A 24229-nucleotide genomic window follows, 5' to 3' on the forward strand; every position below is an offset into this window, starting at 1 on the left:
ATGCAAATCCATTCCATTCTTAACTTTCTCTTTGCACAAACACTACAGAATACATTTTTGAAAGTATACCTTGAGCTAACCTTCTCTTTCTACTTCCATTTTGAGACAGGAGCTGACAAGTCATTAGCCAACTTTGCTGGCTATGTGGCACAGAATGGTGAAGCCCTCACTGTGACTCATATGACCTGGAAGATACCTTACCACTAGAGGAGGTGATGAAAGAGGATGGGACTGAATGTCTGCTTCCAACTTATTCATACAGGAGAAGGAAGGCAAATGGACTTTCTGCTACTGTACAGACTTCGAGCAGAGGCTGAGTAAAAAAAGTACAGTAGTAACAACTGGGTATCCATGAGGACATGGTCACCAAACAGTGCATATATACACACACACACACACACACACACACACACACACACACACACACACACACACAAAGGTACTCATGAGAGCATGCTCACCAAGCAGCGCAAACACACACACACACACACACACACACACACACACACACACACACACACACACACACACACACACACACTGAAGTTACAGTCAAGCATAAAAGGAAGAAAGTATGTCCAGAAGGCTGGTTTTGCAAGCTGAAACCTCCAGCCACCATTGCGGATTGTCAGCTGTGGGTTTAACAAGAAACTCTAATAGCTGATTGGATGATGACATCCTGTGACTGTTTCTTACCCTCCAATGAATAAATGGTTTGATCAAAACATGGAAAAGGGTGATGCTCGGAAGACAGAAGGGAAAAGCAGGATATATAAAAACAAAAACGTAAGCACCTGAGACTTTAAGTTATTCTGACTCCTTACTTTTAAACCTAGAAAGGCCAATGAGATGAATCTACTCATCCTGATACTCAAATGTGCCATCACTGTAGCTGCTCTCAACACTGTCTGCAATGCTGTTATTCTATAAATGATGGCAAACAAAATATACAATTTCACCTCGTTTCACTGCAGACAATAACACTGAATGTCTCTTAAAAAAATGGTTACCTGTCACAACTCCCAAGAGCAGCCTTGTGATTTTTTTTAATTTTATTTTTAAGGAGCAATATGGATTTATCGAATACATCGGGAAAATTATAAAATGCATTTGAGAATCACAGTACAGAGAGAGAACTGAAAAGCAAAGTTTGAAATGTAATATGTATCAGTGATTTTCCGATAAATGTTTAGTTATTAGTAATTTATAAGAAAAGAAGACTTTTATGACTGCACCAACATTCAGTGCAAAAAATGCAGTGTACCATTAGAATCACACAGTTTGCATTACATTTCTCTTATAATAACAATTGTCTTTTGTCAAAAAATAAAAAAGGAAGGCAACCCTGTTACTAACATTTCTTACCTTCAGATATATAAATTAGGATTACTGCCCATTGTCTAGACACAAAACTACAAATTTAAACATAAACTCCACTTTTATATCACAAGACAAAGGAGATCCAACCCTTAAAAATATTTTTGTTTCAACTGGGGAAAGAGCCTTTATAAGATTTTACAATCAACAAAAAATCATCTTGTGGGTGAAATAAATGAATGGTATTATGACAGTTTTCCAATCAAATTGATCCAATAGCAAACTGCTGTATCCTGTCACAACAGTTATAGAGATAAAAGATAATTTTATAGCATACAGTTATATTTATTGATTTACTATATAACCAATGGTAGCATTCATTTGTAACTGTAATATTCCTTATCAAATTCCAGCCTTTTACAGTCAAACTACTTTACTACCATAAAAACATCTGTCATTTCTCCCTTTTCACTCCTTTCCATATCATCTTAGTATATACTGTCAGCAATTTCTAAAACAGTGATTTCACAGTTTTTAATTTTTATCATTGTCTAAACTATAAGGGCTAACCTCTGAAGTTTTTAATAATGGAATTATGCAGAAACAATTGTAAATAGTTTATGTCCCAGGCCCCTGCTTGTAAATGTTTCATCTCCCAAGCCCCTGCTTGCATTTATCAAGGGTACCAGAACTTGTCAGAGACTTGGGATGCATAGCTAGGCTTAAAAAGGCCCTAGTGGTCGTCAGCCTAGTACACATCTATAAACCTATGAACTAGTCAGATTAATACAAGAAATAATGGTCCAGTTGATTTGAAAAATTAGATAAACCACACACACTGTGATATTTTGTGATCAATTGCATATTGTTAAAGTATTTAATTGCTTTGTTTCTCCTTCAGCACTGACTTTCATCACATCTGTACATGCTCTCATGCACATACAAGACACAAACACACACACACAGACACACACACGCACACTCACCTTAATGGCCCTAAATCAGGAGATTTTTAATAGTTACCAAACATTTCACCTGAATCATCCCTAAGAAGGGATTTTAGGTCCAGTGACATTTTAATCAGATTAACAAATTACAAAAAGTGAATACTTCCGAGCTCAAATTCAGCCTCAGTATACTTTCTCCACTACTTTTTTAATATTTTCTTTCAACGTGATGCGCATAGTTGAAAACCTGGTAACTTTGATTAATAATATTGCCATGCTAGACAAGAACTAACATAATGAATGCTTTTAAAACTGTTTTCATTTCATTTAATTTCTAAACCAGAATGAATAAGATTCAAAAATAACTTTATCAGCTCATTAAGGGCAACCAGGAAAATGCAATGGCCTAAAACTTAGAAGTTAATCTACATAAAGTTTTTTTTTTTTTAATTATCACATCTCATGCACTTGTACTCTCTCTATATATTCTAAATCAGTTATTCTCACTATGAGATCATAACAGTTCTGGTATATTTAAAAGAACCTTGTCTTTACCAGCTCCCTCTTCTACACCAAACATTCTTTTTTTTCAAAGTACTTTGAATCTGCTGAAGAATTCTTGATCTTCCTGTGGTTTCACTAAAGGCACTCATGTCCTTGGCTTCAGTACTGTCGTTTTCAAGCATTTGGGAACTTGAGCACCTTGTAGCTTGGCTAGGTTGCTGCTTGCGCCTGAATTCAGATATGAGTTTGGGCAAGCAGCTTTGGGGAGGGAGTGCTGTTCATGCTCAAACTTGAATATGCATTTAACTAGCAGCTGTGGGGAGGGAGCAAGAGGTGGGATTAAGGATTAAGGAGCAGGAGACGGCTTTTAGGGTTAGGGAGTGGGAAGGGAGTTTTAGGGTTAGAGAGCAGGAAGGACGTTTTAGGTTTAGGGAACAATCATGAAATGTAGGTTAGGGCAGGTGGGTTGGCATTTTAAGTTTAGGGAATGGGAAAAGATTTTTATGGTTAGGGAGTGATCAGTGATTTAGGTTTAGGGAGGGGAAGTGAAGTTTTACATTTATGGAGCAATCTTAGATTTTAGAATTAGGGATGGGGAGTGGAAGTTTAGGGTAAGGGACAAAGGAGTCACATTGGGAACTGGGTAGGAGTTTTATGTTTAGGGTTTAGATTCTTGTACAGCAGTGTAATTTATTGTATTGGGTGTAGGGAGGGCTTGTAAAAATGGGAGATCAAACTACTGAGAGTTAGAGCATTTGTTTTTCAAGGGAGCGGCAATGAGTAGGTGTACCTCCATCTTCTTGCATGGAGCACCTGCTTTAGACCCTCTTTCTGTATCTTCTCCCATAGCAGACATCACATGGTTTTATGTTTCAATATTTCTGTTGAAACTATCAAGCTGACAGCAGAAAAAACATAGAAATGTCCTCCTATGTTTCACTTTCAAAATAGCAAAATATATTTTTACAACATGTCAACAAACACAATGACACTTAACTAAAATCTATACTTGCAATGAAAATTTGCAATGCTCCTTCATAACACAATGTAGTATAACTATTCTGACTGATGACATCTTTGTTACCCTTCTGTTTATATCACTTATAAGCTCACTCAGTCAAATTCCTATAAAATAATATATACAGTTTCACTAATCTGACATTCCCAAAGCATAACTTCTTTTATTTCCTTTTAAGAATGAAAATACTTAAATCTTGATATAAACATATGGAATCAGTACATTGTACTGTGACAGTCTGCTATTTAACTGTTGAATGCCTATCTTGAGTGAGTTTTTATGATCATTTGTCATGAGACAGCTGCCAGCATGAGATACAGTTCCAGAATTACACTACTAATTTTTTTAAGAAATTTGTATAGACTGGCAGTTATACATCTTAGTTTGTCATTACTATATAACAATAAATACACAATAGTCATTACATTTTTCATAAGCATTCCTTGCCTCACAATCATCATCTTACTATTGAACTAATAAGTTCATAGGTTCATAGGTTGGTACTAGGCTATCAGCCCTAGGGCCTATACAAGCCTAGCCATAAAAATTCCCTGGCTATTTCTTCCCACATTATTTACTTTCCTGGACCCCTGTCTAGCAGGGCGAGTGACGTGATCCCTGGGGTGAATTTCCTTTCTCCCATCCAATCGTCAAGGTTCATCTTGAAGAGGTCCAAAGAAGCACTCTGCTTGACGTGTATGGGCAATCTATTCCAGAGTCTGGGGAGTCTCTGGGTCAGGAACCTATCCCTCCAGCATGTTTTGTTTATTGTGATGACAAGGTTTAGATCCCTGGAGCGTGTAGCTCTGAGGGATTGGGATTTCTTTAAGTGTAGCATGTCCAACAGCTCTGGGTTTGACATGGTCTTGTATGTTAAGCAGAGATCGCCTCTGAGTAGACGATATGCTACAGAGTATAGCTGGAGTTTTTTAAGGCGGTCAGCATACGGCATCTGCTTTAGGCCTGTGATTCTTTTAGTGAGGTATTTCTGAGGCCTTTCCAGTTGTTGCAGATGTCTTGAGAGGTACATACCAAATGAGGCATTGTATTCTATAATGGGTCTAATGAGAGATGAGATGAAAAGCCCTTCGTGATGAGGTGTGCCACATAGAAGGATTTCCTGACTGTTGTGGCGATGTGGTTATCGAAGGTGAGACCACTGTCCACCTGTGTCCCTAAGTCTCTTATCACACTTTCTGTGTTTAGTGTACTGCCACCTATATGGTAATTCATGGATACATGTTTTTTCCCAAAGGGGATAACAATACATTTCTTGGCATTGAGCTTGAGCTTATGGCTCTGGCACCAAGCATCTGTTTCTGTAAGGCCCTTTTGTAGAGTATCCACATAATTTGGGGATTCAATAATGGCTCCCAGTTTGAAGTCATCTGCAAACTTTGTTAGCCAGAGTCCCTTAGTGTTGACCTGTACTTCAGAGAAGTAGATGCCAAACAAGAGCGGCCCCAGGACTGAACCCTGAGGTACTCCACTTGTCACTTGTCTGAAGCTGGATTTGGAGTCGGCTACTTTTACAGTGTGGGTTCTATCAGTAAGCCATTTAGCAACCCATTGGGTGACATAGGGATTAATGCCCAACTTAGTAAGTTTATCTATGATTCCAGAGTAAATTCACGCATATCTCCATGCAGAAGACACTCTAGCTGAGAATCGAACCGGACAGTGTCTTACTGTGAGGCGACAACGCTACCGCAGCACCACCACCACGCCAGATAAAAGATGCAGTAATAGGAGAAAAGGTAGGAGGCTCTGTGTGAGCAAATACTCTAACCAGGAGTACCTAAAGTCCACCAGGAATCCAGGCAGGGGGAAGGAGGGCGGGAAGTAAAGAATGAATAAAGATCTACAACACAGATGGAACGTTATGGTAAGACATAACTTCTTTATCTGATGTTGTAAATCTTTATTCATTATTTACTGTTAGGATCGAGTCCCCAGCTACTTGAGTCCTGGGTGGCCCTAAGGAAGGATATTCCTGAGCACCATAGAACCAAAAGATGCTCGTCCCCTGGAAGCCAAATCCAATTTGTAATGAGATATGAAGGTATGAGGTCTTTCCCACGTGGCTGCTGTGCATATATCATCCATAGAGGCTCTAGAATGAAAAGCTACAGAGGTAGCCATAGATCTGGTAGAATGAGCCTTTATTCTGGAAGGCAAGTGTAGCTTACTCTGTTGATAGATAAAGGTAATGATGTTCCTAAGCCAGGAGGAAAATGTCACTTTGGAAACAGGTTTACCCAATCTGGGTCCTGTAAAGGCCACAAACAATTGGTCTGTTTTCTGGAAAGATTTAGTCCTGTCCAAATAACAATGAAGATGTTGGTGGACATCAAGGGTGTGCAAAAGGTACTCCCTTCTATTAGAATGCCTTGGGAAGAAAAACCGGCAGGTCAATAGATTGGTTAATGGAAAAAACAGAAATTACCTTGGGCAAGAAGGAAGGGTCAGTACGAAGGGACACCCTATCGACGTGGAAGATCAAGTAAGGACTCCTGACACTCTAGGCCTGCAGCTCAGATACTCTTCTCGCTGAGGTGAGTGCTACTAAAGTATAGTTTTCCAAGACAAAAATTTCAAATCACATGAATCAAAGAGCTCAAAGGGACAGCCTGTAAGGGATTGAAGCACCGTAGTCAAGTCCCAGGGATCTAAGGGAGGCTTGACCGGAGGTTTAACATGTAATACTCCCTTCAAAAAAGTCTTGCATAGGCGGTGTGACATAATAGAAGAATTTTCAAGACCATTATGAAAATTGGCGATAGCTGCTGAATGTACAGTGATCGTTGAAGCTGAGGCTCCTGCATGCAGGAGAGTAGTCAGGTATTGCAGAATCTTTTGAATAGGCATAGCGAAAGGGTCTAAGTTCTGGTCTTTGGCCCAAAAAGAGAACCTAGTCCATTTACTAGAATAAACCTTTCTAGAGGAAGGTTTGTGTGAGGCCAGAAGAATTTCACGAACAGGAGATGGGATATCAGGCAGCCTGGAAATCATCGGAAGTGAAGGAACCAGGCTGTGAGCTTGAGATTGTGCAGGTTCAGATGAATCAATCCCTGAGGATGAGATAACAGGTCCTAGGAATGATTCAGGATCCACGGGCTGTGAATCAGGTGAGGCCATAGAAACAGGAACCAGACTTGATGTGGCCAGTAAGGAGCAATGAGGATCACTTTGCTTTTCAACCTCTGAGCTTTCTGGAGAAATTTTGGAATGAGGGGAAACAGGGGAAAGGCATATAGAAGACCCAAGGGCCAATTGTGTGTTAGAGCATCCCTCGGTGGTTCCCCCCTGAGGAGGGATCAAGGCAAAATAGCTCCTGCATTTGTAATTCAGGGGGAAAGCAAACAGGTCGCAGCAAGGATTGCCCCAATGTTGGAAGGTCCGAGCTGCTATTACAGGATTGAGGGACCATTTGTGGGTCATCAGGATGTTCCTGCTCAGATTATCTGCAATAAGGTTGGAATTCCTGGGAATGTGCATTGCTATAAGAAAACAACTGGATGCTATCACCCAGTGCCAAATCCTCATGGCTTCCCGACACAGGGGGTAAGATCTGGTTCTGCCTTGCTTGTTGATATACCAGACGACTGACATGTTTAACTGAATTGCAATGGTCCCCAAAGGCAGGGATGCATAGAATGCTTGCAATGCTAAGAGAACTGCCCTCAGTTCCAGGACATTCATGTGCAAGTTGGCCTCAAGGGGGGTCCAGGTGTCTTGGACAGTCTTTCCCTGAAAATGCCCCCCACCCTAATAGTGAAGCATCCGTGGTTACCGTGGCCGTGGGTTGGGAAAGACAGAATGGTCGACACCAAAGATTCTTTTGTGGCTCCATCCACCATAGCATTTTCTCCTTGCAACGGTTTGTATGGCGTATCATGTGGTTGAGTGGGTGGGTTAACAATGACCATTGTGCGGAGAGGAGCCACTGCAGGATTCTCATGTGCAGTCTTGCCAGTGGTACCAAAGTAATGGCAGCTGCCATGGAGTCCAAGAGTTGCAGTACAAGACATGCTGGTACAAATGTACGAGAAGAAGGTCTTGAATTTGGTGTCTTATTTTCAAAAGCCTGTGGGGGGGCTTGACAGGATGTTGTGTTGAAGACCACTCCAATAAATTCCAGTGTTTTCATAGGAGACATCTGACATTTGTCTTTGTTGATTGTAATCCCCAAGCAGAGAGCGAGATGCTGAGTGTAAGAGAGGCTGTGGACTAGGAGGTTCCTGGTCGGAGCGGTAAAGAGCCAGTCATCTAGATAGGAAAACACCTGGAATCCTTGTAGTCAAAGATTGGCTACCACAACTGCTATACATTTGGTGAACACTCGGGGGGCTGTTGAGAGACCAAATTGCAGTGTCCTGAACTGATAGTGATTGGCTCCCAGCCAGAAGCGGAGAAACCTCTGGGAGTGGTGATCCATCTTTATGTGGTAGTACACATCCTGTAGGTCTATAGAACACATCCAAATGTCCCTCCCTAGGAAGGGAATAATGGACTGTACTGTGACCATCCGGAATTTTTGAGGTTTGATAAATTTTTTCCGTAGGCCAAGATCCAACATTGGTCTCCAGTCCCCTGTCTTTTTTGGCACTAAAAAGAACCTTGAGTAAAACCCAGATCCTATCTGTTCTGGTGGGACTGGTTGGATGACCCTTTTTCTTAGCAGTTTTTCTATTTCTAAGGCTGCTAATTCCCTCTGATTGGGTGGTACATCGGGGATTCATTTGACAGGTCTGGGAGTTAGATAGAAAGATATTTGGTAGCCTATGGATATTATTCTCTGCACCCAAACATTGGTATTAAGATGCCAGGCTGGTAGATGCAGAGAGAAATGACCCCTGACTGCTTCCAGAGGAAAGCAATCAGCCAGCTGCTCAGGAGTGCTGGGAGGGTCTGCTGGAGAAAGAATCTCTGGCTCCCTGGTTACATGGACCCCCTCTACCCCATATGAGTTGCCCCCTCTGCCCCAGGGGGATTGTTCACCATGAGTGTCCCAAAAGGATCCTTGGGATTTCTTGAACCATATCTTTCCCCCCTTCTGGTACCTGGATTATGGCCTCTGGGAGTTGGAAAAGCGTATGCTCACAGCAGACAAGGTCTTTCCGTCTTCTCACTACGTGCAAGTGTGTCACGTACCTTGGGTCCAAAAAGTACAGAGGTGTCGACCGGTGCATTAATGAAGGAGGATTTAAAGGAGTCTGTGAAATCACACAACCGCATCCAAGCTTTACGTCTCATGACAACACCAGATGCGGCAGCTCGAGCTTCCCCCTTGGTGGTGTGAGATATCAAATGCATAGAGGAGTTTGAGATGGATTCAAGGGTAGCTAGCTGAAAGGCGACGGTGTCACACAGCTCATCAGGCAGTACCCCCACCAAAGAAGAAGACATTTCAGAAATTAGGTCTCTTTGGAGGTGAGTAAAGTGTGCCAGATAATTCAGCGTCCGAATGGCAAATGTTGCTGAAGCATAGGTCCACTTCCCTAATCTGTCCATGGTACAGGACTCTCTATTTGGAGGAAGGACAAAGGAACTATCTTCTGCCAGTTTCCTCTTGGTGGCCGCAGCCACGACCATGGAATCAACTGTCAACTGCTAGGACCAGTGGGGCTGGCCTTTAGGTGTATATAGAATTTTTCTCTGGCCACCGAGGACAGGTTTTACATTGTCCGGGCCTTCCAGGCATGCTGCACAATTAGTTTAACAAGGTCATCTGTCAGTGGGGTCACCCAGGAAGTAGATGGCTGGGCATGGAAAGCCTGCAGCAACACTGATTCCTCAGAAGAAGGGTTATAGGACTTCCAGTCTCCCCACTACTTGAGGATTTTGAGAATGTCTCCGAATGAGATGTCATTTGGTGGAGACCGTGGGGATCCTTCCCCCACATCACAACCAGTGTCTTTGGTGATAGATTCCTCTGGTGAATCTAAGTGCTTCCTCTTGCACCATCTCTTCTGGGATGGCTCCCCAGTGGGATATTCTGAGGAGGACTCCGGAGAAGGGGTTCCCTTCAAAGAGGGTTCTTGTGTGTCCTGTGCCTGGGGTCCCGAAATAGAGGGTTGGGAGAGGAGCAAGAGAACTGGAAACCATCAGAGCTGTGGACATAGACGGCACCAGTGAGAAAATAGGTGCCAGGCTAGATACCAAGGTACGTTCGGTCCAAGCACTGCTTCAGGAGAGCATCGGTTCCACCGGAGCCAATGCAGCAAGGGTGGACAGTGCCAACAGGGAAAACATTGCTGTTGGAACCAAGACAGTATGCACTAGAGGTATCTTGTCCTTGGCAGGTATTCGAGTTTTGGAGCCAAAGAAAACTGTCGGCACTGTGGCTGTAGATGGTGCCAAAGCAGGTACAATCACTGGAGCCAATGTTGGATCAAAGGATGGCACCGAAGTCAGTGGTGCCAAGTTCGGAGCCAAATATCATGGATGGCACTGAGGAGAAGACACAAAGCTTGGTGCCAAAGAGGTCTGTGCCGAGGAAGCACGGAGCTGATGCAGTTCCATAACTGACAGAGATGCAGGAACTGAGTGACTCTGTTTGTCCTTATGTTTTTTGGTCTTTGGAGGGGGAGACCTCTGACCCAGATAGAGCCTCTGAAAAAGGTGCCTTGAGTAATCTGTTTTTCCTTATGTTTTTTGGTCTTTGGAGGGGGTGAGACCTCCGACCCAAATAGAGCCTCCAAAAAAGGTGTCTTGAGTAAACCTTTTAAAATAAGTTTATTATTATGTTCTGCTAGTGTACAATTACTAAAACTAGCACAAGAGTCATAGTCAGCTCTAATATGATTCACGCCCAAACAGTAGACATAATGAACATGTGTATCTGAGTTAGGCATCTTACGTTGACACTTGTCACTCTGTATAAAACCCAACTTAGCTTTGTCTGACATAATAAGGCAACAAGGCTATCCTATAGAAAAAATAAGGGAGAAAATACCAGTGATGTTATTTTAAAAAATACCACTAGTAGAAAGGAAAGGCCTGTCAAAGACAGGAGAGAGGGACAGTACCAATAAAGATAAAACATTAAATTACCAAGGAAAAGGGTAGGAAATAGGCTTAGGTTATAGGTGACAGTAAGAAAAGGCTAACTTGACTAAAAGTTAAATAATTTTGAAGAGAAACTGCCTTAAAATTAACAATTTTCTACTTAGCTTTGAGAGAGATGGCAAGTACGTCTGACTAGGAACATGGCAAAAGAGATCTGGAGTATCTAGGAGAGGGGCATTGTGGGTAGGTTCTTAGCTGAGAGTTTTTGGCTTATGTGAGCTGGGAAATGGCCCTATCAGTTCCGAGGATGGAACCGAGGTCCTAACAGTAAATAATGAATAAAGATTTACATCAGATTGATGTTTTCTATTCACTCCTGCTGCTAAAAGATAGTACCAAGGAAGAGGGCATTTTCCATTCTTGCTGCTCCTGCTTCAGAAACGATCTGATAAAAAAAGTAAAATATATTTTGCACACCCCATTTCACAGCAACATAAAGTAGTAAGTTTCACAACACATTTCAGCAGGAGAAGGGCTTGTAAATGAGCCGCTTCTCCTGCTCCAAATCTGGTTGCGATATTACATTAAGTACCCAATTTCTTTCCTGTGAACTTTCTAAAGGAGTAATAGTAATGGAGTGAATTTAGGTTCTGTTTCTTTTAAAGTTTTTTGCTATTATTCTTCTTCTTATATCTAATAATAATGTCCAAAATGGGAGTATTTACACCTGCTGGTCTTAGACTATTGTATAAAATTATACTTTGTGAGCTTAAAGTTGTCTGTGCATACTGCTTGATCAAATACTTGTATTTGTTCCTGATAAGTTGCAAGTTTTGTACATTCAGCAAAAATATGCTCCCAATCTGTGTCTACAATTTTCTTTACATTTCTAGCATATGCAGTTGTTTTTCATTTTTTTGTAATTCTGGTTATTTTATGTAAAGTATAACATGTTCTATTTAAAAATTTCCAGGTATAAAATGTTCTATTTAAAAATTTCCATGTATACATTCTCCAAAATAATGATGGTGCAGCACACTTTATATATATTTTAATAACAATGTTATTTCTTTTAAAATAAGTTCCATATTTTTCACATTTAAGAACTGATGTCCAATAATTGTCTAATGATAACAGGCATAACATAGATTTAGGGAGCACTACAAACACTCGGGTCCCAAGTGCTTGAATATCTCTTCTCAAAGCTAGGGACTCTAAGGTCTTGTAACTCGTAGGTTGCTATGTGTGCTTAAACTAGAATTCAAGTTCAGGTAAGCAGCTGTGGGAATGGAGCAAGAGGGTGATTTTAAGGTTATGGACCAGGAAGGGCATTTTAGGTTAAGGAGCACGTAAAGGAGTTTTAGGATTAGGAGTGAGCAGGGTTTTTTAAGGTTAGGGAGTGATGAGGGAGATTTACATTTAGGAAGTGGTAGGGTGGGTTTAGGGTTAAAGAACAATTGAGGAATTTAGGTTTAGGAAGAAGCTGGAGCTTTAGGGTGCAATCAGGGACTTTAGCGTTGGGGTGGGGGAGTTGAGTTTTAGGGTAAGGCAGCAAGGACATGGATTAGGGACTGGATGAGAGTTTTATGGTTAGAGTTTAGATTATGGTAGGTCTACAGAGTTTTATAGTGTCAGTGTTGGGAGGGCTATATACAGATGGGAGATCAGAGTAGTGGGAGTTAAAATACCTGCTTTTTCGAGCAAGTTGCAGCAAGTGTGTTGCAAGCAAACAGCACACAAGCATTTATAGCAGACCCATGGATTTATTATTACTACCTGTATAGGTTATCTCAGACTACCAAATGTTTCACAGGTTCATAGATTCATAGGTAAATACTAGACTATCAGTCTGCAGATTTATACAAACCTAGTCAATAATCAGAGGCTAGAATCAAACATTGTACCTTGTACCTGTGAGGTAAAGACCTTAACCATTATAATACCTCCCCCCATCACACAGGTAGCTCATCAGATAGAACAAGCATGAATACTCTGTTTATACTTGAATCAAAGAAAAGGATATTGGGTTCTAATGATATAATTATTCAGCAGGATTTTATATGTTAAGGTAACCAAGCAGTGGCCTGACATGGTAAATATACCTGGGCAGTACTGGCATTTGCTCACACTTTCTTTAATGCCCCTGTTACAGTCTGAATTGTGGTGTATAATCATACTTATGTCCTGTTTAGTTTCTTCTGTCTGGCATTCATTATCCATCAAGTATAAAGCATGACATTTCTTTAAATGAGTTCTGCCTTCACAGATTTGTATCCATCACACCAGAAAGTGTTTAATCATTTAGACTTTCTTCAACACTAATATAGGTACCAAGGAAACACCAAGATTCTCAAAGCACATCCCCTCTTACATCACTACACGAATGGCAAGACTTAAGAGGGAACTAATCTAAGGGGGCGGCAAAAGCCAACACATTCCGGCTAGGCTTATAAATGCCTTCAGGCAGATAGCCTAGTACCTACCTATGAACCTATAAGATCCTTAAACTCAGTACAGAATAAATGCAATACAGTGTGATATTTTGGTTATTTATGTGAAATATATCTCTCTTCAGTTGGCTTTTATGATTACTGCTCATTTGACCAATTTAAGTTCCATTTATGTGCACTGGTAAACAGGTGCTAATTCTGGTAATTAAAACATGCTGATATATAGCATGAGGTAAGTACTTCTCCTAGAATAGTCTGTTTACCTGTTGAGAGGTCATGGTGTATTCATTCCATTTTGTTTGATATACAACATCTACTGGGTTATGTTATTTGCAGTTTTAGTGGCTCAGAGAGTAGCATTTTTTCATTGCAGAGATGATCAGGAGGCCGTGGGTTCAAGCCTCATTCCAACTACTTGGACTTGCATTCTATTATTGACCTGTACTGTAGCATAAAAGTGAATCTGTATTCCTGAGATACCATCCTTTAGATGAGATACAACATAAAGGTCCCATCTGGCTGAAGGGCAGTAGTGCAAGTGGGCTCATAAAGTTGCCATGGCACTTATAATAAATAAAATAAACAAAAAGAGTAGAGAAATGTTTCTCTTCTCCTTGTAAAATCACTTCTAGTCACTGAGAGTTACACCTTATGTTGCCCTACAAAATAAGCCATGGATAATGGCATTTATCTGGTTAATAGCAGAAAAATATTAAGAAAAATAGAAAATTAGAAATTGTTCCACATTTTGTTGCTCTCACAAAGTTAGAGTTAAAGTTTTCATTTGTTAATGTTCTTAAGCCTAAGCAGAGGTATAGAAATATAACTGAATGCAGAATAAATACATATAAACACAATAAGATAACAGGCAAATAAGAAGAAGCAGTATTCAAAATAAAACACATTGAGGTAAATTACTTGCAAGGTAAGATGTAAAATAACAGTATAGCAAATCAATAGTAAAAGCCATATAAATAACGTATTAAGAATTATTTAAACCCACTCACAGCAGGGGACTTCCTCACCCATCTAGGCAGCATTTCCAGATGTGCAACTCTTAATAATCAAAGTCCCAAAAGCCAGCAAATTCTACGCATACCACTAGAAGTGCCAGAAACTGCTATATGTCACACTGCATGAGACAGTGTGGCTGAGACCATTTGAAAAGATCTCACAGGTGGAGTGGGGGCCATGTTATAAAAGGGTAGAAAAAACAAGACTATAACATTAAAAATAATCAACTGACAAAAAGGCAATAAGACTTGCAATGAACTCAAATAACATGCTGGTAGCATGACATTCTTGTGAGCAAGCAGGCCATGCAGTTTTGTTCTATTACAAGCAGTCTACATAGCAGACTGGAAGCCCTAAGTACAGGGTAAAGTAGAGAAGATACAAAGGCATGCACCACAGTGGTAAGCTCTGTAGATTGAATAAGTTATTTCATAGAAACTATTTTTCTAAAATAAAAATAGGAAGATCAGAAAAACACTGAAATCTGGTACCCTATGAACCTATGAACCTTTAAAGTCAGCTTGTTTCAAAAACAACATGCAAATCATGCATCATCAATAAGAATTCCACTTTGTCATCATTCTGGATGCCAATATGGGACAAAAACAAAATCCTGCAATGTGCCATGTACAAAATGGCAACCATCTTTAAAGTACTGAGCTTCAGTCATAAATACATCCTAAGACTACAGCTAAAGTTTTAATGTTAGACACAGATTCCTGAGGAAAGAAGAGGTAGAAATATATTGTCATCAACACAGCAATGTTATTGCAAACCTCTCCATCAAATGGCATCAAAGGGAAGTAAATACCCAATGAAAAATAATGCTCTTAAAATAGAAACCTGTGGTACACATCATCTAGGAGAACAGGATGCAGAAGAATTAATCCAGATACCACCCTGTTAGAAAGGCTGGCCACAAACCAGTCTACTACAGCAGCAATGATAATACCACAGTAGTGCTTAGGGTTACCACCTGCCCCTCTTTGCGAGGGACAGTCCCACTTTGGGCAGTTTTGTCCTGAGAAAATATCTAAAAAATGGCAAATGTCCTGAGATTTTAAGGCAAAAAATATTTACTAAGTTTTCTTTAATAGTTGCATAAAACAGTTATTTTGCATCTGAAACACCTAAATATTATCTGAAATAGCATAAGCAACTCATATGCTACAAGAATAAGCTTTTATTTGGACAAAAACAGTGAAGTTCTGTCCTTTGCACTCCCCTTGGGTATGTCTGTCCTGCAAAATTGCACATTTCTACAAAAAATTTCCCACTTTGGGCATCTGAAAAGGTGGCTACCCTAGTAGTGCTGTAATCAGTCGAAAATGATAATATGATTCATTTCATCACATGCTGGCAAGAGATTCAATAGGGAGAAAGAAGAATTATAACATTGTTCTCTCAGCATAAGAAGATCATTAAAACCATAGTAAAGACTTTCTCTGTAGTTTGTCTTGGACAAAGGCCTGACAAGGGTGGGTTGTAATTATCAGTCTTTCGTAAGCAGGGATCTAATTGAATATAAACCACCTTCTGTAGGTTTGAGATGTTACTAAAAGTATCCTCTTCATCAGGATCTTAACAAACTTTTTTCAAGATGGAATAAATAAATGTTCCCTGTAGCAATGACATAAATATTCAGACAGAAAGAGGCTATAAGAACCTAGAAAATAATCTGATCACAGCTCCTTTAGGCAGACAAGTATCAGCCTAGTGAAAGAAAAGTCTAAGGTTGCAGTATGCTTACAGAAAACAAAAGAGAGATCAAATAGTCATAATAAAGACATTAAAACTTAGCTTAGGACTGAGACAGCAGATCCCCTGAAGGACAGACTTCATGGCCTGCTGGTATAGAGAGTGTGAAGCCTGACAAGTAACACCATCATGTAAGTACCTGGATTGCCAGTCGGCCAAGAGCTTTACAGTCTGACTGCTCTAATCTGGCAGAACACTGAGCATGTCTGCATCACGTTGCAGATGTGTACAATTAAAACACAGCATATAGCATGTGTCTGCAGCTGAAGTAGTAACTCTTAAAATGTTTTCCACTCACAGAATAGGAGCTTTACTTCTCTTCATTTAACTTGACTTAAATAATATTTAACACGTTCATATCTGAGCAGAAAAAGCATGGCAACTGACATACATTTCCTTATTAGTTACTAAAGAAAACATATCTCTCATAGTGTAGCCTTGACTTACCTCAATCATAACATGATGGGAAATGGTTAATGAAGTGAACTTCGGGCAAAAAAAGTAATCATAAATGCCTGACAAAGCAAAAAAGGTAATTCACCGGGACAACTTGCAATGTAACGCACTTGCAACAAATTAATAACACAACATTAAAGTACATTTTGATAATTTATTATGTAATCTACCTTTCTTTTATTGGGGGGAAGGTTGAAGGGAAAAAAAGCTATTATGCAGTGTGATAGCCTTGTGCAAATGTATACTCTACCACAAAATGTTTGTGGTGCAAACAGAAATAAATAATTCTGACAAGCAGGATATACAACCAACATCCTATGCAACATACATTTATTTATTTATTTTACATCTGTTAACCAGGTAGTGTCTGACTGGGCTAGTAGCTCATTTTCAGCAGAGATCCAGGTAGAAAAGCTTCTATATAATATTAACAATAGCAAAGAGTGCAGAAAAGATTATTAAAAAAAAATACAAAAACTGACAAAAAATTCTCCAATTGAAACAGCCAAAAAAAATTCAGGTAGGTGAAAGAGACAGTAAGATATAGCTATGTTAGAAGATTAATAAATCCTTGGTAAAGCTATCCTTTGAACTGCTCTCTCCCAGTAGTGAGGTAGAGTTCATGCAAATTGGATGGTGATGACATTTAGTAGATAGGCTACCTATAAAGTGCAAATGGTTCTATAGTAAAGTCATTACCAGGTAGCCACACATCACATATGACAGGTTGTCATACACAAAGATCAGGACAGTGCAGTAGTATATCACATTAATTCTCATGATATTTACATTTGCTTAGCTTACCTACCCTGTACAGGAAATTGGTTCTGGTGGCTCCTTGAATCTGGGCTCCTGATAAAGAAATTTTGAGTGAACAACAAAGATGCCTCCAATAATAACTTCCCCCTCTTTATAGAAAATATCTGTTGTCCTGCTTTTCAGTTGACACATGGCACCATTTGAAGTTGTGCCACTTGTATGGGCCAGGATTAAAGCAAGAAGCATCACCAAATGCATGTTTAACATTACAAAGTTTTGTATTGAATATAAAAGTAAAACTCAATTAGTTAAATAAAACTATGCAGCAACAAAAAATAATCCTTACAGACAAATTTAAAGTTAAATAAGTTACTTATCTTATTAGCACATAAATATAAAACAAGAGAGTCTTACATTAATCAGTGCAAAACCAATGTTTCTGATAAAGTTAATGATCAAAGCTGTAATAGTTAGCATTGTAACTATGATGCAATCAACTCTATGACATATTTTATATATTTATGTCTACATATATTCATATTTTTACAATGTTCACTTTATGAAGTTCTGTTTGATTGGGAATGTATTGGATACTACCTACTGTACTGTGAAAAGTGAGAAAAAATCATAGGAAGATGCGAAATAATGGAAATATAGGAAACCTTGCAGTTAACACAGAGGATAAAGGCTATAAGTTGTTAATGAGCTGCTTCCTGTAGTCTAGGGTTTGACTCCCTCAGCTTGCTTTGCCTGCTGTGTGACTCTGAACAAGTAATTTAACCAGAGTGCACTGTAAAACTTGGGCTATGCTCCTCAATGGTCTCCTAGATGATTTACCTAGTATATCCCCGTGAACCTAAGGATTTATATCATGACTTGTTTTTCTAATACCACCACAAAACTGCTATAGGTTAAAGGAATTACTCTTCATAAACATGTCTTGGTACTTAATTTTTCCAGTACTACATAAATACCTATATTTATGCTTAATGACTACTTTGTTCCAAATTTAATAGCAGGGAAGTTCTTCTCTTTTTATATGTAAACTATATTTATTTAGCTGTTGTTTTGTTTTTCCTCTCTGGTCTGAAAATATTTTCCTGCCATCCAACCTTTTGAAAAAGCAGACTGTATTTTCAATAACTGAATCAGGAACAAGCAAAGCATGAAAATTAAAACCTGCATTTCATTGAACAAATGTATCATAAGCAGTGAGATACAAGAACTGTATCAGAGATTAACTCTAATAAAAAAATAGCAGACTGAAAGGTACAGCAATGAGAAAAGGAATAAATAGTACCTTTTCTGAAAGAAAAGCCATGGCAAAGTATATTAATGCTTGCACTATATATTAGCCATTTCCTAAGACTCAAATCAAAGTAAATGTGTCAAAAGTTGTTAACATTTACTCATGTATTTATTTGTTTATTTATTTATCTATTTGTCTATCTGTTTATTTACTTGTTTATTCAAGCTTAGTTACTTGGGTATTGCATCGATTCATAGAGGAGCTTTTTCCAGCTATGGCCTAAGTTGAAAAGAATATAAGATTTTAAGTATAAACATGATCAGCATTACAACATTTTAGATGCAAGCACTTTCTCACATCTGTCAACAGCAAACATTTACAGAGGTAAATAAAAATACTACTTCACTGAACCAGAAATAACTGCAATATATTTAATGAAAACACATTTCAATGAAAATAATATCAAGAAATATTGTGATAATAGCGAAGCAGCCAAGTATCACCAGGACGTTAAAAAACATAAAATATTTATTGTGGAGAACAACACAGTAAGAGCTTTTGCTAAGGAGCTTCTTCAGACTGACAAACATTAATATCAAATCCAAGTCCTTATATAAAAATTCAAAAAAGCTAGAACCAATCATGAAAGGATACCATTTAGAAAATTAAAAAAAATTTCTTAAAAGTACAAAAATTTCTTAAAGGTACAAGAATAAAAATGCACATGTAATCGCTATTGGTCTGCATAAAAACATGTGTATGAAACATCATATAAAATCAAGCATGCATACCAACATATAGAAACATGCATAAAAGTATATAGACAATGAAAATACAAAAAAGGAGTATATGTATTCATACTTATATAAGCTATTTTGGTATCCTACGCTTTTTAAGTAGTGGTTTGATAGCTGCCCTTTCATTCAGACCATGGCCTCTATCCGCCCTAAGTGTAATAATCCAGTTATTTTCTCTAAACTCTGTATGGTTTCTAATATCTCCTTCTCTTATGCTAGGGGGAATCATCTCAATAACCCTAAATTTGAAGTGGTGGTCATCCCCAAAACGAACTACATGTTTAGCTAGAGCATTGTGGTCTGATTGTTTCCTAATACATGTTCTCGGATCCTATCCCTAAGGATCCTATCGGTTTTGCCAACATAAAAAGAATGGCTAAGCTGGCATTCTGCTAAATACACTAGATTAGACATTTTGCAAGTGGCTTCTATTTGAAAATTAAAGTCCTTCTGCAAATCTGGATGATGGAATCTATCAGAACTATCAATATAATCACAGAAGTTACATGTTCCACATGGGCGGGTCAACCCTCTCCTACTATAGCTATTATGATTATTTCCCTGTTTATGGCATAATAGCCTCTTCAGATTTTTTTCTATTTTTATATGTAAATCTTGGTTGGTCACCAACTATTTCACTGATGTAATAACAGAATGGCAAACCGAACTACTAAAACTGGAGTTTAATGATGTGAAGCACTTTTCGTTTGCCTTCTTAGGCAAACTTCTTCAGACAATGATCATTGTCTGAAGAAGTTTGCCTAAGAAGGCAAATGAAAAGCGCTTCACATCATTAAACTTCAGTTTTAGTAGTTCAGTTTGCCGTTCTGTCATTACAGCTTTTTGTTTATCGGTTTGTATTATTTCTTTGTTTTATTTCACTGATGTCACTGTCAACTTGAAGTACAGATCAGTGCTTACCAAAAATTCCTACTAGTTCTTTATTGATCAATGTATAGTACAATGGGAACTGAAGAAAAGAAGGTCTACCTATATCATTAGTACAAATATCTTCCTTTTGTGGGCCAAAATATGGAGCAGCTCTACCTTTATGTAAAGTTTGAATATCTAGTAAATTCTCTGAAATCTCATTTACATTGCATCCTCTTGATAGAAGTCTGTCTCTTAAATTGGTAAGTTCTTCAGAAAAACAATTATCCAGTTCAATGAAAATTCATTTAATAAAAATTTCATTTCATAGTAAACTGCACTGGAGCAAATGTACCACTAAAGCTGATTTTTGTAGAGACAAACTCCTCCACCTCCCATGTCGGGGCAAAAACATCCCCTTAGTTAAATATTCTAATTCCACAGTTACAGAATTGTTGAGAAAAAGACAAAAGACACACAGAGTGTGTCACTATTGGCATGCAAACACAAACTGCACCATCTGTGATTGCCTACAGACTATAATTTTCTTTGAACTGTGTGTGTGCAAAATGGGAAAAAGGGGTTATGTGATTTAGAGAAATGCGATTTCAATTAAATGAGTTTCTGGAGAATTTTAATTAATGTTTTGTGATTCAGAGAAACAGGATTCATTGAAAGTGCTGTCTTTCACACACACAAACTGGGAAGGTGGTGAAACAGCATTAGAATTATTTTTGGATTTTATAAATCAGAGTAGTGGTTATCTCAAATTTACTTATTCTAAGAATTATACTGGTGTCTCTTATCTTGACACTTTTGTTTCCAAATGTGAGAATGCATTTAAATCTAGAATATATCGGAAAAATACATTTTCAAAAAGTTATCTAGAATATTCTAGCAATCATCCTAAAAAACAATTTCTTAATATATATAAAGGGAAACTTATTCGTGCAATACGGATGACATCAGACTATCAGGAGATGTTAGAAGAGGTATCTTACATCACATCCCTATTTAAGGAAAGAAGTTAAAATAGTGGTTTGATGTCTAAAGTTAGCAATTTCGTCAGTAGTGAATGGGGTGATAAGTACAAACCCCTATTAGGTTTTAACCACAAATATAATACGATGATATATAATAGTAATATTACTCATAATTATAGTGACGGAATGACAAAAGACGATACTACTTCTAAGAGTATGTATTTTGGAATATGGTCCATTTTTAGGTAAAATTATAAACATATTCAAAAATAATTGGAATATTATTCTTGCAGATCAAGACATTGCCTCAGTGTTGGGTAGTGGCCCCCAGTTTGTTAATAAAGTGGGAAAGAATATTAAGAGCTACTTAGAAAGAGGGTATCGGTGTAGGGTTGACAATAAAAAGCGCACTACTAGATGTGGTGCGTGTAGACAGTGTAGTTCTATATATGAGGTTGAAAAGATTATATTAAAGAATGTCACTCAAACAGAAATTAGATTTAAGCATGGAAATTGTCAAACCAAAATGTTATATATATATTGCTAAATGAATGGCTTGTTCGGGATATTATATAGGTAAAACAGAAAGAAAATTTAATAAACATATTTATTCACATCTTTACAGTATTAAAACCAAGGATGTTAACAATGCCTTATATAGGTATATAAACAAGTGTGGTGAAGGGCATTTTTTTTAAATTTTCAATATTGGATAATGTTGTTATAGATTCCAGGGGGGGCAATTTTAAGTGACTATTATAAAGAATTATTATGGCAAATATTTACTGATGCCTCTACCCCACCTGAACTTAATGATTTTATATCTATTAAACCTTTGTTACCTATGAAGTGATTTTTAAAAGGTTCAAAAAATTTTTTTAAAGATTTATGTGATTTTGCACAAGTTTTATTAAGTAATTTTAGGATATTACAGACTGTCATAGATTCAGTACAGCTGTATATTATAGGTTTAGTAGTTTTTATTGCATCACTTTAAGTGACTGCTGTTGTATTTTTGGCGCCAAATAAGTTATTTAAATGTATGTCAGTTGGAGTTTCATAGTTCTGATGAAGCTTACTGTGATGTAAGTAAAAGCGCTTAACTTGGAAGTTAACTTGGATATTAATAAAACAGATTTTTATTGCTTTTTGTTTGCCTGGTGTTCTGTAAAGACCTTCAGGATTTCTGTTATTGCTGGTTGGAGAATAGGTTCCCAAGACACTGAAGGAACTGGCGTTCGTTGATTTTGTTCGTTGGTAATTTTGTTTCATTGAACATTTTCTTGGTAGTAAAAGTGGTTGAATAATATTACAAAGTTTTCAGAAAGAAGCCAAAGAAAAAAGTCAAAAATTCAGCACATAAATATATATATATATATATATATATATATATATATATATATACACATACATACATATATATATATATATATATATATATATATATATATATATACACACACACACAGTGGATAGAAAACGTATACACACCCCTATTAAAATGCCAGGTTTTTGTGATATTAAAAATGAGACCACAATAAATCATATCAAAACTTTTCCTACCTTTAATGTGACCTATGACCTGTACAATTCAATTGAAAACAAACAAATCTGTTAGGGGAAAAAACAAAAAATAAAAAGGTGCAATAAGCTGGTTGCATAAGTTTGCACACCCTTAACCTAATATTTTGTTGAAGCAACTTTTGCTTTAATTACAGCTTTCAGTCTTCTTGGGTACACACCTGCCATCAATTAAAGACATTCTGATTAAGCCCAAATAAAGTTCAGTTGTCCTAGTAGGATTTTCCTGATATTTACTCAGTTGCCTGCTACAGCAAAAGCCATGTTTCCCAGAGAACTTAGGAAGCATCAAAGGGATCTCATTGTTATAAGGCATCATTCAGGAGAAGGGTACAAAAAAATTTCCACGCCATTGGATATACCATGGAACACAGTGAAGACAGTCATCAAAAAGCGGTGAAAATATGAGACAACAGTGACGTTGCAAAGAACTGGATGTCCCCCCAAAACTGATGAAAACACAAGATGAAAACTGGTCAGGGAGGCTGTCAAGAGACCTACAGCAACACTGAAGAAGCTGCAATTTCTGGCAAGTATGAGTTGTGTACTACATGTGACAACAATCCCCCATATTCACCATATGTCTGGACTATGGGGTAGAGTTGCAAGACAGAAGCTTTCTCTTGCACAGAAAAACATACAGTCCCAGCTAAAATTTGCAAAACAATACATTAAGTCTCCCAAAAGCATGTGGGAAAAATGTGTTATGGTCTGATGAGACCAAGGCTGAACTTTTTGGCCACAATTCCAAAAGGTATATTTGGTGCAAAAACAACACTTCACATCACCAAAAGAACACCATCTCCACTGTGAAGCATGGTGGTGGTAGTATCATGCTTTGGAGTTGCTTTTCTTCAGCTGGATCTGGGGCTTTAGTCAAGGTGGAGGGAATTAAGAACAGTTCCAAATACTGTCACTTTTGGCCCAAAATCTTCAAACATCTGCTAGAAAGCTGAATGTAAAGAGGAATTTCACCTTTCAACATGACAATGACCCCAAGCATACATCCAAATCAACAAAATAATAGCTTCACCAGAAGAAAATTAAAGTTTTGGAATGGCCCAGCCAGAGCCCAGACCTAAATTCAATAGAAAATCTGTCGGGTGACCTGAAGAGGGCTGTGCACAAGAGATGCCCTCACAATCTGACAGATCTGGAGCACTTTTGCAAGGAAGAGTGGGAAAATTTTGCCAAGTCAAGATGTGCCATGCTGATAGACTTGTACCCAAGAAGACTGAATGCTGTACTTAAATCAAAAGGTGTTTCAACAAAATATTAGTTTAAGGGTGTGCACAGTTATGCAACCAGCTTATTGTATGTTTTTTATTTTTTATATTTTTCCCCTAACAGATTTGTTTGTTTTTAAATTGAATTGTACAGGTTATAGGTCACATTAAAGGTGTGAAAAGTTTTGAAATGATTTATTGTGGCCTCATTCTTTTATATCAGCAATTTCAAGTACGTGGGAGTGGTGGATGTAACCTTTCACGTCATCAGTTAACTGTGAGGGACATA

Source organism: Protopterus annectens, chromosome 8.part0 (assembly GCF_019279795.1).
Source record: "Protopterus annectens isolate FY-2018-M chromosome 8.part0, PAN1.0, whole genome shotgun sequence".
Taxonomy (NCBI): Eukaryota; Metazoa; Chordata; order Ceratodontiformes; family Protopteridae; genus Protopterus; species Protopterus annectens.